The sequence below is a fragment of the Microcaecilia unicolor genome, chromosome 3, assembly GCF_901765095.1.
Source record: "Microcaecilia unicolor chromosome 3, aMicUni1.1, whole genome shotgun sequence".
In the NCBI taxonomy this organism is placed as follows: domain Eukaryota; kingdom Metazoa; phylum Chordata; class Amphibia; order Gymnophiona; family Siphonopidae; genus Microcaecilia; species Microcaecilia unicolor.
The window spans coordinates 323,707,930-323,723,615 of NC_044033.1; positions in this window are offsets into that span (position 1 = coordinate 323,707,930).

Here is a 15,686-nt window from a genome sequence, read left to right on the forward strand (position 1 = left end):
GTGCACCTAAATTCTAAGTCACATAGTTGAAAAGGGGTTGTGGTCATGGGCTGGGCATTTCTAAAATGTATGCGTCTTGTTCTAGAATACAACCACTATGTTCCTAATTTAGGTGTTGGGATTTACGCCAAGTAAAACATTGCATAAATGGCCGTGACTGCATCTGGTCATATGGGGAGGTGCTTGGCGTTATTCTTTATACCGTGTGGAAATTTAAGCCTATTCAATAAAATTAAGGCTTATTTGACAGAATACAGCTAGGCGTATTTTTTTTCCGTGCGGAATTTTCAGGCGTCATATATAGAATCCAGCCCTTTAGGCTTAACAGATGGTATTGAGGGTCATAACCTGAGTGCATTTATACAAGAGGAATTTATACAGAAATTGCTGCAAATCACATTCTTTCAGCCTTTTGAAATCGAACATGTACACCGGAACCCTTAGCACAGACTGGACAACATGAGAGCACCTAGGCTAATCATACAAAGTTTTTTTCATATAATTTGTTTTATATCATGATCTTGGTGTTAACTTATGAGTGGAATTTCAACATATTGCATTATAATAATGTTTTTCAAAATATGCTGGAAAATGATGTGTTCTATATGTTCATGATTTGAGGGGGTTGGGCTTTGCTTGAGCACCAGTGCATCATGTGTGCTGTGTTCACCATAGAAGTGAGTTCTATTAGAGAAAGCTCAATGAGGGTTCTAGATTTAGGGAAGGCTGGGAGAGTCTTACATGTTGGAAAGGCATATATTGGCACAAAATATCTTCCCAGTATGGGTACTTTATAAAACCATTACTGTGCCTGTAATGGAGGCATCAACTCTTGCCACATATTATAAATGCTTCATATGACTGCAATCAAAATGTTCTCTCTAAAAGTCAATGGATTAAATCATCCCATCAAAAAGAAAAAGACACTGAACTACTTAAAAAAAAATCAAATTCAGATTTATGTTTACTACAAGAAACTCATTTAAATGGATGTGAACCTGGAAAACTTAAGGGTGGCTGAGTTGAAGAATACTGCTATGCATCAGTATTAAATAAAAAGTGTGGTGTAGCTATTTTAGTTAAGAAACACACACAGATTAATATACAAGATCAATAGTGTGACACTGATGGGAAATGAATCCTTACTAATGCCTCTTTTGGCCAAATAAAGTACTGCATTCTTATCATTTATGTACCATCTATAGGTAATACAGAATTTCTTCAAAACATTTGCAAAGATGTTCTAGATAAAGCCTACTCAAATCTTATAATTGCAGACAAATTTAACTTAGTATTAGACCTCCTTTTAGACAGACAAACAAACATCCTACGAAAAGAAAAATAATGGTATGGTATTAAGTGGAGGAGTGGCCTAGTGGTTAGAGTGGTGGACTTTGGTACTGGGGAACTGGGTTCAATTCCCACTGCAGGCACGGGCAGCTCCTTGTGACTCTGGGCAAGTCACTTAACCCTCCATTGCCCCATGTAAGCCGCATTGAACCTGCTATGAGTGGAAAAGTGCGGGGTACAAATGTAATAAAAATAAATAAATTTACTGCTGGATTCTATATATCACACTTTAATTTCCACGTGGAAATTGAAGTATATTTTATAACAATGTGCATAACTTAACTAGCTAATAAGCACTGTCAATTGGATGTTAACAAGCAGTTATCAACAATAATTGGCATTAAGATATATGTGTACAACTCACTAAGTGGATTCTGTAGCATGGTGCACGTAAATTCTAAGCTGCATAATTGAAAAGGGGTGTGGCCATGGACGGGACATGAGCATTTCTAAAATCTATCCCCCCTTTTACAAAGCCGTGCTAGCAGCTGCCGGTGCAGTAATGCCGACGAATGGGCTGTGTTGGCATTGCCATGTGGCTTTGTAAGGGGGGGGGGGGGTATGAATGTTGTTATAGAATACACCTGCTCTGTGCCTAATTTAGGCATTTGGATTTATGCCAAGCAAAGTGTGGCATAAATATGGAATAAATAGCCGTGACTACATTTGGTTGTGTGGAGAGGAGCTCGTTGTATTCTATATACCATGTGGAAATTTAAGCCTATTCTATAAACTTTAGGCATATTTTTAGAGAATACACCTAGGAATATTTTTTCCACACGTCATATACAGAATCTAGCCCTTTCTCTGAATATGGTATGTCAGATATTTGGAGAATACATCATCCATTAGATCAAGACTACACTTTCTGTTCTCCAGCTCATAACTCCTCGAGAATTGTCTGTTTTCTAATAATTTAGTAGCTCAAACACCACACACCTCTATTGAAAATATACTCATTTCAGATCATGCTGGCATTTCTATGGAAATCTTAGCTAATATTCCTCCCATATCATCTCCTTTATGGAAATATAACAATACTCTATTAATGGATGATGACTTTAAAACATATGTGAATAATGCAATCAAAGAATACTTTGAACTAAATGAAGGTTCTGTTAATTCATTAATTACACTGTGAAATGCCTTCAAGTCAACTATGATAGATCATGTTATGAGGTACACTGCCAAAATAAACAACAAAAAGAAACATTAGAAAAAGATATACAAATCTTGGAAACACAATTAAAGAATAACTGGTCATCATAAGAACATAAGCGTTGCCATGCTGGGACAGACCGACGGTCCATCAAGCCCAGCATCCTGTTTCCAACAGTGGCCAATCCAGGTTACATGATTGAATAGATTTTGCCTTTAATGGATATGATTGAAGCTGCATATTTTTGTAGAGTATACTTTGGATATCATATTTGAGGTTTCTGCACTCTTATCCCCAGGTTAAGCTTTTTGGTCTGCACCCTTTGTAACTTAAAAAAAAAACAAGTTGACTGTGCTCTTGGGTTTTACTCTCATCTATCTCTGCATTGGTGCCCTTTTCTGGTCTTTCTACTTTTATGTGTAATATCCCTGTGGTTTGGAGTCACAGACCAGTCGAGGCTCAATGTTCTGACCTACCCAGGTAAGAATGCTGATCCTCCAGCAGTGGCGTAGGAAGGGGGGGCGGTGGGGCGGTCCGCCCCGGGTGCACGCGCTGGGGGGGGGGGTGTCGGCGCCACTGGTTACCTGCTTTCTTTGCCCCAGAACAGGTTACTTCCTGTTCTGGGGCAGAGAAAGCAGGGAACCAACGGAGCAGATGCAGCTCCCAGAGATGACGTGCACTCGGCGGGGCGGAGCGGTGAGCCAGCAGTAAAGATGCACTCCGGGGGGGGGGGGGGGGGGTTGTGCACGCCGAGGGGGGGTGCGCCGTGCTGCATCCCGGGGGGGGGGGTGCACAGCTGCGACCTGCCCCAGGTGTCAGCCGGCCTTGCTACGCCGCTGTCCTCCAGACAGGATGTCATGCAGTGACCCCTTTGGTCGAGCTCCTTTCATTTTCTGACTTGCAGGTGGGACTACTAAATGTGCGCTTCCTCAATGGCAAGCATTTTTTAATTAGGAATTTATTTCTTCAGCATCAGTTTGCAATTCTCTGTCTTGGGAATTCTGATCTGGCTTATTTGACTCAAGCAACTCCTTCTGGTTACTCCTTTATTTATTTATTACATTTGTATCCCACATTTTCCCACCTATTTGTAGGCTCAATGTGGCTTACATAGTACTGGAGAGGCGTTTGCAGACTCCGGTGTAAACAAATACAAAGTGATATTGTGGTAAGATAAAGTTCATGTGGCACAGCCACATTAGGGAATCACACAACGAAAGAGTTGTGGTATGCCCATTATGTACTTTAGTTTTGTTGTGTTGCAGAGATAAGGCATTTATATTGGACTGGTATGGTATGCCGTTTTAAACAGGTTAGTTTTAAATTTTTTCTGGAAGTTTAGGTGGTCGTACGTAGTTTTCAAGGTTTTTGGTAATGCGTTCCACAGTTGTCTGGAGGAGTGGCCTAGTGGTTAGGGTGGTGGACTTTGGTCCTGAGGAACTGAGTTTGATTCCCACTTCAGGCACAGGCAGCTCCTTGTGACTCTGGGCAAGTCACTTAACCCTCTATTGCCCCATGTAAGCCGCATTGAGCCTGCCATGAGTGGGAAAGCGCAGGATACAAATGTAATAAAAATAAAAAAAATGTAGGAGAAACTGGACGTGTAAGTTGATTTGTATTTGAGTCCTGTGCAGATTTAGGTATGTTTGTTTTGATTCAGATGTGTTTCTAGTTGGTAGGTTGAACAGGTCTGTCATGTATCCCAGGGCTTCACTGTAGATAATTTTGTGAACCAGAGTGCAGATTTTAGAGTGCAGATTTTGAAAGCAATGCATTCTTTGATTGGGAGCCAGTGTAGTTTTTCGTGGAGCGGTTTTGCACTTTCAAATTGCTTTCACTTCATAAATAGGTTGGGAAGGAGAGGGGTATTTTTTTTGTCATCAACTATGTCTGTTCATTTTCTGGAACAAGACTTTCATGTGATTACTGAATCACTTTATTAACAAATACATAGTCCACCGTGTTTTGATCTCTTCTTACTTTACCATCTGCCCCTCAGTGTCTTCCAGGTCTTTCTTGGCATTGCAGGCAGCCATTGTCCATCATATGCTTGAGTTCTCAAATTTGTTAATTTTGGGTGATATCATTCTCTACTTTGAGGACCTCTCAACCCTTTTTGTTACAGATTTTCTGTCAATTTTGACTGATGTAGATTTGCTATTGCACACTCCTGCACCTATACATGTAGCAGGTCATATACTGGACACTGTACTTTCTGCACAAAGTAGTTTAGTGATACTTTCCACTCCTGCACTTTATCCATTGTCTTATTCTGATTATGTTCTATTTGTTTTTAATTTAATACATAGGAACTCTTCCAATGTCAATAAAGCTAACAAGGAATCTGGTAGCCATTACTGAAGAATCCATTTTGCAAACTTGGGATGTTAACTTGGAGACATTTGGTGCACTTAGCTTGGGAAAAAAAAAGGCAAGTAGCTGAAAAAATTCATTGATTCATTGTCAGTTATGCTTGATAAAGTCGCTTCTTTGAGGGCTGTAAGCTCCTCAGCTTCCTCCAAGTGTAGGAAGGAACAAGGGTTCTGGGAGAACCTAAAGTTGTTAAGGATATAGCTCCACCATTTTGAGCAACTCTGGAGAAAGCATAAATCTGATGAGCTTTGATTAAGATTTAGAGATATGACCTAAACAAGAAGGAGGTTCATGTGGCTAAGAGGTGCTACTTCTCAGAGCTGATCATTAGGGTGCCTAGCTCAAAGAGATTTTACTACCCCAATTTAGGAGGCTCTTCTGCCAACTCCATTTATGGCAACAAGCTGGTGGTCCAGTTCCTTGATAAAATCAGTTCTTCACATCGGTCCTTGGAACAGCCTGCCTGGTGTCAGTCTTCGCTAGATGTTGTTACTTCCCTGTCAGCCCCTGAAAATCTACCAGTCCAGCATACTGCCTCTTCTGTGGGCTTTGAAGTTCCCTCCACTGTGGCAGTTCACCGTGCCCTGTGAGTGGAGCGAATATATGCTATTAGTCTGTTCTAATTATTTGTAGCTCCAGCTACTGATTAGTGCAATCTGTCCTTGAACTGAATAGGTATAGGCGGAATACAAGAACTGGTATAACATAACATAACCTTGCTTTCAGCTCAGCAACATTTGCTGACTGTTCTTTCCTTTTGAGATGTTTTGTTAAGTATTTTTTTTGTAATTCTATGTTTAGTATTGTAGGGCCCACCTTATGGAATGTCCTCCCGTCTCTTCGAGCAGAGTTCTCGCCATCATTGTTTAAAGCTTCTCTAAAGACATACCTATTTCAAAAGGCATTTAATGCATAGAATTGGCCTGCAGGCTAGCGCTGCTGGGTAATTGTTGGTTGCTATTATGGAGAACACGGCAGATGAAGGATTCTGACTCAATTGCTTTCCTATCAGTTTTTTTTGTATTTCCTTCCCTACTTTTTTTATTTTCTCTGTGATTGTTTACTGCTTTGATGGTTTTGTTAAGCAGATAATTAAATACACAGAATCTTGAATTTTGTCTCATCCTAGACCTAAGGGCCCTGAACACATATTTGGCAAAGCAAAAGTTTAGGATGATTCCTCTAAGCACCCTACTCCCAAGAACGCGTCACTTTTAAAATATGCACATTAGTCCACAAAATCATTCACGGCGAAGCCCCAGCCTACATGTACGAGTTGATAGACTTACCAACTAGAAATGCCAAAAGATCATCCCGAACCTTCCTTAACCTCCACTTCCCCAATTGCAAGGGCGTGAAATACAAAGCACTACACGCGTCAACCTTTTCTCACATGAGCACGCAGTCTTGGAATATACTGCCGCGCAACTTAAGAACAATCAACGAGCAAGATTCCTTCCGCAGGTTATTGAAGACCCATCTTTTCGAAAAAATTTACGGAAAGAAACAAAACACATAAAGGCCACACTTAATGTTCACTAATGCATCATACTTTCACCTCTAAATTCTCATTCCCGTAATATCACATCTCTCATACCTTTACTCACAGAAAGATATATACCATATGTCCTCATGCCTTTTTATCATCCTCCGAGCTCGCTGTGTTTTCTTCCAAAGTTTCAATGTTTATGTTCCATTGTTACATTCCCTAACGATACCTCAATTGTTTTGCATAACTCTACACAATGTAATCCATAACCAATCTGTAACAAAATGTATTTCTAACATTTAACTCTTATTGTAAGCCACACTGAACCCGCAAAAAGGTGGGAAAATGTGGGATACAAATGCAATAAATAAATAAATAAATTATTCAGAAACGAGATTGGCTATGCTGTCCACCTACCCTCCTCTCAGACTGCCGCTGCTGCGCTTCTTTCACATGGAGCGAGGTCGAGGTGAGGCGCTATGATTTGAATTCAGGGGGGACCCGGCCCAGTGGTGGATGGAGGGGGGCAGGTGGAGGGGGGGCGGCGATGATGGTGACCTCAGGGGGGGGGGCGGCGGCGGCAGCCTTGCCCCAGCCCAGTCTCTCAGCGGCCCTGCTGTGTAAATATGCTGCTACTACCGCTAGACACTTGGTGAACACCCTGGCAGCTGACACGAGGCCAAATGGTAAAATGTGGTACTGGTAGTGGTGTTTCCCTATTTGAAATCTGAGATACTTCCTGTGACTGGGAAGTATCGAAATGTGGGTATTGGCATCCTTTAAGTCCAGAGAGCATAATCAATTCTGTTCCTGAATCACAAGGAAGAAGGATGCCCAAGGAAATCATCCTGAACTTTTCTTTGGCCAGAAATTTGTTCAGGGCCCTTAGGTTTAGGATGGGACAAAAATCCTCTCATTTTCTTGGGTATAAGGAAGTATCCTAGAATAGAATCCCTTCCTTTCTTCTTCTGGTGGCACTGCTTCGATTGCATTGGCCTGTAGAACAGCAGAGATTTCCTCTACAAGTACCTGCTTGTGCTCAGAGCTATTGTAAAATGGTTTCATTGGGCAATTTGGTGGTCTCTGAAGCCAATGTAGTAAGTAACCAAGACAGACTATTTCAAGAACCCACTGGTCAGTGGTTATAAGGGGCCAACTTTGATGGAAAAAACATAGCTTCCCCCCTACCGGTAGGCTGTCTGGGTCAGTTACTTGCATTGTGGCTTTGCTCTGCTAGAGGCAGTCAAAAGCTCATCACCTGCTTTGACTGGGGAGCCTGCTGAGGCTTTTATGGTTGGGACTGATGAGGCCGAGAATGCTAGGCATGGCAGGGCAGGAAGGCGGCAAAAATCTACACCTTTGAGAATAGTAGGTTCACAATCTAGGCCTGCTTGTAAACCTCCTAGAAGAGGCTGCAGGTGGAGGCTGCCAAGACAGGGCCTGGATAGTGTCAGCATGCTTCTTGATGAAGTCAGTAACCTCAACCTACCTTGTCCCCAAAAAGATTGTCTCCTTGGCAAGGTACATCCATCAACCTCTCCTGAACGGCTGGTTCCAGGTCAGAGACACACAGCCATGAGAGTCTGTGCATTCCTACACCCATTGCGGAGAGTCTGGACACAATATCAAATGAATCATAAGTGCCCCTGGCCAGATACTTCCTGTATTCCAGCTGCTTTTTGGCCAACTGGTGAAGCTCTGCAGCCTGCTCCTGAGGAAGAGAATCCACAAGACTTAGTGTATTGTTTACCAAAGATTTTAAGTAAAGGCTCATACAAAGATGGTAGGACTGAATGTGGGCAATAAGCATCGAGGCCTGAAAAGTCTTCCTCCCAAACAAGTCTAGTGTCTGAGCCTTTCTACCTGGGTGAGTCAAGGAATGAGTCCTGGAACTCCTAGCTCGTTTGAGGGCAGATTTGACAACCAGAGTGGTGTGGCAGCCTTCTGGATATGATACTGCATATTCACTTTCTTTGGTGTGACCTGCACTGAGAGGAAATTCCCAGTACCTCGTCAGTGCATCTTTAAAGTTAGGGTGCAATGGTATTGTTGTAATAAATATGAATGTATTTTTAATTCGTTAATTATGCGAGAGGAATTTAATATATATATGTGTTGAAGAATTGCACTAACCTGCGCTGTACAATGTTTAAGAAAACATACTCAGAACATTAGTATTAGATTCTTATTCTTAGGTACAGATCAAGTTCATTTACAATACTGTACAGGTAATAAAATAATTTTAGCTTCAGTTTAGGGATCCTATGCAAGGGAAATGTGCCACAAGATAAATATTGCTAGAAAGTCTGAATAGTTAGTTATGCTGGATCAGTATGAACTCATTCTGAGGCTCAGATGTATTCTTTCTGCTGCTGGTTGGAGTGGTGAAGGAGGTCTTGTATCTCTAGCTTGATGGAAGAGATGTCCTCTATTTGCAGAATGGATGAGAGTGGAACCTGGAGGAAGTCTTATATTGGGTGTGTGGAGTCCCAGCAAAAGTCCAGAGAGACAAATTTAGTGAGCAGGGTTGTCAGATGGGAAGAAATTCCCTAGCTCAGCCCACACCCAAAAAGAAGCCGAAAGATATCCCAGGCTTTCCCAACGGGTTAAGCAGCAGGGGGGGGGGGGTAAGGGGTGGGGGTTCCCACCTGTGCAAGCACGCTTCCTTGCTCTGCCTCCTCTTCCCACATGGCTGTTGTAGTCGAGAGCGGTGCTGCCTGGGTCGATGTCGATACCCTTCGAGGCACCAACATTGAGGATCTCTCCACAGATATGGATGGACCCTCAGGAAGAATGAGGGGCTGATCCACAGTTGGCGCAAGCACCCTTAATGCCTGAGCAGCTTACAACTGTAATATTTATGTCCGTTCCTCAAGTATGGCTCAGTACTGCTCATCAAAGGAAACTATCTGCAAAGGCAGGGGAGCCAGGGCAGAGGCAGGTTGAAATATTGGTGCCAAACCAGAAACAGGAAAACCTGGAAACTCAGATACTTGTGCATCTCCCAGTACTGGCGCTTCTCAGGTACCAGCGATGCTGATGCCCTGTAGCTTCTGGCACTGTGTATCAAAGAGGGCTGATGCTTATGTTTCTTGGGTTCCCCTTGGCTTCTTGGGCTCAGCATCACAGTCATTTGGTGCCGATGAGGATGATGATGTTGAACCTGTATGCATCCTTGGTATCAGGTTCAATGCTGACCAGTTCTGTGGCCTACTTTCAGCGCCTGATGTCGAGAGAGATGGAGATCTCCTTGATGCTAGTGCATTCCCAGTGGTTGTTGAAGTCTTAGCAGCCATCGAGGTTGATGCTTCTGGTGCCAAAGTTGATGCATCAGCCTTCGAAGAGGCAAAAAGTCTCTCCTGTAGGATCTGACATGTCCTGTGTCCTCAGCTGCATTTTTAAAGCAAGAACAAGACTTAGAGTCATGATTAGGTCCAAGGCACCTGATGAACCAAGAGTGTGGGTTCTTTACTGAAATCATTCAATTACATTGGGTGCACAGTTTAAAGCCACTGGGGATGTTCTTGGACATCGAGAAAAGAATCACGATCAAACTAAATTCCTCAATTTTGGATTACGAAAAGGGGCAGAGCCCAAATCGAGGTTAGTGCTCAGGCCTAAGCAGGCCTATCGAGTTGCGAAAAAGAAAGAAAAACTGAAGAGCCAAAAACACTAAGAGGGAAAACAACAAAAAGTGAAATTAAGGACAAAAATAAGGGAAAAATACCCGCACGGGAAGACACTACCAACAGCAGACATAAAAATGCTGAGGGGAGACTGAAGATGCATCCTCCCTGCTCCACAAAAAAACAAACACCGAAGGACCCGCGCTCAAGCATCAGGTAGGAAGGCACCAGCGCTTGTGCAGTGGGATGCTGCTAGAAACTTCTACTATCTACTTGCTAGTTAGCGTCCACACCGGCTCCATCGAATGACATCAACCAACTGTGAGAATATAACTGGCTTGCTTGTCCTCGGAAAAAGGCATATTTTCCCATGAATTTATTAATTGTAATATTTCAGCTTTGGAAAATGTGCATCTCTGAAATGTTGCATTTTAAGTTTCTATTTCTGTTACTATGACCAGTTTTCTACATAGGGTTAGAATGTGTTTCCTTTTTCAGGGTCTGTTTACTGCAGGCCTAAAGGGGTTCCTCTCCCTCCCCCTGGTCTCACCAACTCGGGAGAAATGGCACTATAGGGGCCCATCTTAATTTTTGTGCCCAGGGCCCATTCAGTCTTGCTAAGCCAACGAACTCAAATTAAAAAAAAATTAATATGGAAAAACAGTAGGCTAAACTATCCTCTATGAGTAACAACATTAATGTTCATCAGTACAGTAATTTTATAGAGCTCAAAAGTGATTTTTGGTCTGCATAGCCAGAAGAAACCCCATGGAATAATATTAAAAAATGTTCTGTTCCCTGATGAATTTCAATGTTTGTCATCATATTTAAATGCAATTTACTCATCGGACTCCCCTGAGCACAGCTCAAATGATTGCTTGGTCTTCAAAATAAAAATTAAAAAGCAAAAACTACTGCCTCAGAGAGTTTGATTTAGTAATCCTACTGCAAAAGAGATCAATATCTGACAAGAGGCAGGATTATGAGATGTTTGAAGAGTCAGATGAAACTGTACTAGGTTTCCCATCACTGCATACAGTATCCAAAAACTTTGTAAAGCCAGAATGAAAGAGATGGATTCAAGAAAGCAGTAATTAAGAAAAATCATTTGAGTGCTTATGTTTGAAAAGATCTAATTGAAATGGCCTTCAATAAACCTTGTTCCAAGGATATAAGTGTTCAATGTACCTAACAATAACATCTAGAATTATCCATCTAAGTAATAAACAAGTTTTTGATCAGAAAACCAGATTATACAAGCTGCCTCATTTTCAAGGCACTCGGAGATAAATGGACTTGCCCTGAGCCATACACAGAGTCAGTGTTTGATACGAGTCATAGACTTGTGTCCTAGCTGCTCTCCTCACTTACAGTCCAGTCAGTGCTCTAACCACTATGGTCAGTCACCTGCCCTAAACTGGATTTGAATTCCATACCTTCTCAGTGGTAGCTCAAAGTGAGTTACAAATCAGGTAGAGTAGATAATGCTCTGCCCCAGAGGGCTTACAATTTAAATGCCTCATTTACGTGTGTGTGTGTGTTAATGCACTTTATTTAATGCAAGCCCTGTTATTCTCAACAGGGCCTATTTAGTAGGTGCAAGAGGCCCTTAGTTAGGAAATAAGGCATATTGAGAATAGTGGGCTTGTGTTACATAACATGCATTGTCACATCAGAGAAGGGCCAGCACGGCAATTTGGCCTGGGTATAACACAGAAAAAGGGCCTCTGTATGGAAAAAAAGTTTACTTGTTTAATATATATATTTTTAAACTGAACACAAAATCCCGAGTCCTCCTGAATTGCACTGGACCGGGCCTCTGTGATTCTCTGAAAGACTCTGCTCACGGAAACACAGGTTAGTAAAAGAGGCAATTAGTTTGTACTTAAAGCAAAGGAAGGTGAAGTGAGCATCAGTGGGAGATGTGGATGTGGGGTTTGAACACTGGCTTCTCTAGTTCTCAGTCTCCTGCACAAAAATTAATGTGAATTAAGTTCTATCTTATTAATATTTGATTCATAAACAGAGTCATTTACTAACAGTGTGTACCAAAACAGTCAATGCACAATATTTGCCTTGGAGCAAATAATATGCATTAATACTGTTTGCAAAGTGATGCAGTGTATTATCCCAACCAAAGGTTTCATAGGTTACAGCAGTGATAATGTTGTACAATGTTATTGGTATCACAATAGAATGTTCAATATTTTAACATTTTCAACAGCCCATGATTCCACAGTACACAACTTCAGAAGATAAAATCATGGTTTACAAAATGGATCGATTTTTAAAGGCAGAAAAATTACAAACAGGAGAAAATAAAGAGTGCAGCAATATACTTTTAACAGATTATTCATTGTGCCTTATTAGAGCAGTTCCAATAAAATAAAAAATACACTGGAAGCAAACCAGTGCAGTATAACAATTACTGTACAAGCCAAGTTCTCAGCTAGACTGTGCAGTTCCCAGTGGACAGCTTTATTTAGGCTGAACCTATCAAGCAGTAACTGTACATCAGTATGCATCCTTTTGAATCCTGTGTTGCAAGGTAATGATTTGTTTGAAACGTATTATGCTGATGGTACAGTTGCTGTGAAGAAGTACCAAGGGGAGGCAAGATCCAGTGACACAGGGAAAATATGTTTCCTACTAGATTATTTGATTTGAGACCAGCTTGCTAAACTGTGTGTCTAGAAAGGATCAATGATGAACAGCTGACAATGATGAGTGCAACCTCTGATAAGCTCAAAGCAAACATAGGCGCCAATATTTCAAAATGACTAGAGGTGCCAAAAACAATAAAAACTACCTTTCCCTGGACGCAATGAAGGAGCTTGCTCAAAATTGGAAATGCTCAGCACCCACTGAGCTGGCTCCTATTCAGCACAAATACATAAAGAAAATAGCAGACCATCCATCCATCTTGCCCAACCACACCAACTGCTCAGGTCGACAATCCCTTCCACAAAGAGATGAAACCGATGAGATGATATATGTATCTCCTTAAATTCCTACCTACTATACCTGAATGTAACCCGCCTTGAGCTACAACTGAAAAAGACGTGAGCCAGATAATTAAGGATTTCTTATAAAATAAATAACAGTTATGGTATGGGATTTGCATTACAAGACGTATGAGGAGAGACTTGTTGACCTGAACATGTATACCCTGAAGGACAGGAGAAACAGGGGTGATATGATACAGACGTTCAAATATTTGAAAGGTATTAATCCACAAACGAACCTTTTCCGTAGATGGGAAGGCGGTAGAACTAGAGGACATGAAATGAGATTGAAGGGGGGCAGACTCAAGAAAAATGTCAGAAGTATTTTTTCACGGAGAGAGTGGTGGATACTTGGAATGCCCTCTCGCGGGAGGTGGTGGAGATGAAAACGGTAACAGAATTCAAAAATGCGTGGGATAAACATAAAGGAATCCTGTTCAGAAGGAAAGGATCCTCAGGAGCTTAGCCGAGATTGGGTGGCAGAGCCGGTGGTGGGAGGTAGGGCTGGTGGTTGGGAGGCGGGGATAGTGTTGGGCAGACTTATAAGTTCTGTGCCAGAGCCGGTGGTGGGAGGCGGGACTGGTGGTTTGGAGGCGGGGATAGTGCTGGGCAGACTTATACGGTCTGTGTCAGAGCCGGTGGTGGGAGGAGGGGCTGGTGGTTGGGAGGCGGGGATAGTGCTGGGCAGACTTATACGGTCTGTGCCAGAGCCAGTGGTGGGAGGCGGGGCTGGTGGATGGGAGGCGGGGATAGTGCTGGGCAGATTTATATGGTCTGTGCCCTGAAGAGGACAGGTACAAATCAAGGTAGGGTATACACAAAAAGTAGCACATAAGATGTTTATCTTGTTGGGCAGACTGAATGGACCGTGCAGGTCTTTTTCTGCCCTCATCTACTATGTTATACTATGTTACTATATATTTCTAAGGATGAGCACTGCATGAGAACCCAGTTAATGGTTGGTTATGGTGATTCTGAAAGGTTCAGCCTTAAAAAATATTTCCCTTGTAGACTCTGTTCAGCTGGAGACCAACAGCAGTTAAGTAATACTGACAAGAAGAAGTGAAAATGAGAGGAAACATGTTTCCAGCTGATGGGTCTATTCTGTTGTGGTCCTAGCCTGAGGGGTGGTTTTTAATTTTGTACTTTAGTCATGTATCTGTTTTCCAACTAGCATATTTCTGTCTGAAAAACAATGTCATGTTTATATTTTCTAACAAATCTAAAGAGTTAAAGGGAAGAAGGGCATGCCAACTCCATATACTCAACTGTGTCCTTCCAGTGCCTCAGCAGTTTCTACAAAACCCTTTCATTACAGGGGTCTTGGGCAAAACAGAGTGATGAAAACTATCATTAATGGCCAGAGTGTCACTTTTCCCTTGGACAGAATTATTGCAATCGACTCTTATATTTGTCTTATCACCTTTTGTTTTTCTGCACTGAATTGACATGTTATAGACATTGGAAATAAAATATACACTTAGAATAAAAATTATCTGGAAGTTTAAATTAGAGAGACAATTTAAAATATAGGTTAGATGACATGCTTTTATCGTCTTTCTGCTCTGTACAGTATTTACAAATTGCTAGGTTGTTGTAACTATTCACACCAAGTTATTGTCTGTGAGGCATACAACAGATGTCAACTACAATAAACAATTCACCTATGCCCCTCCTCCTCCTTTCTTTACTTCACAAAATATATCTTCCACATAAAATACTTCCCATTTTTAGATTTTATTCACACGTACATCTAAATTAGTAGGAAAGTGAGCTGCAAAAGCAAGCTACATATTTATAAGTAGTGGAGTGGAGGACCTGGGGAACTGAGCTCGATTCCCCCTGCTGCCTAATGGTCGGCAGTGGGTTGAGATCCTTGGGAACAGGGTTCAATTCCCTCTGCAGCTCCGTGTGACTCTAGGCAAGTCACTTAGCCCTCCATTGCCCCAGGTACTACTTAGATTGTGAGTCCATCGGAGACAGTTGCCAGTACCTGTAAGAAATTGTAAACCACTTAGGTCTAGGTATATAAATGCTTAACTAACTAACTAACTAAATAAAAGTACATCGGCACAAAGCATTTAGTAAGGGTTTCATGTCTTCAGTATATACTATGGTTATTTACTCTTAAATCTAATCCTCTGCATTTGTTACTCTTTCTAGTGGACACAGTAGGGCAGTAGAATGACAGTTACATTAGGAATTTGTATCCTTGTAATATGTTTCAGAAAGATATGGGCAACTTTAAAAGGGGGATGGGAAATGGAGGCCATTATTACTTAGCTGGATCAGGATAGCGCATATGGTTAAAATGAATTGGTTGCTTGAGTTCTTTAATTCTTCCTAATAATACCAATTAAATTACCCTGGATTTTTAAAAAAGACTTTACGTTGCATTGTAATTTCTTTTATTTGGGGGGGGGGGGGGGGGAAGGGAGGTGAAGGCAGAACCCCAAACTAGGAATGAAGACATTATAAAAATTCAAGGAGGAAGGAGGGGGAATAAATCTCCCACATTTTTAGTACTATTATCTGGCACCCCAATATATATATATATATATATATATATATATATATATATATAAACAAAATAAAAGATAAGTACTCTATATATTTTTGATAGGATAGGAGAACAATTTACAGTCTAAGGATCAATGAAGATTACATATTCACCCTATATATGA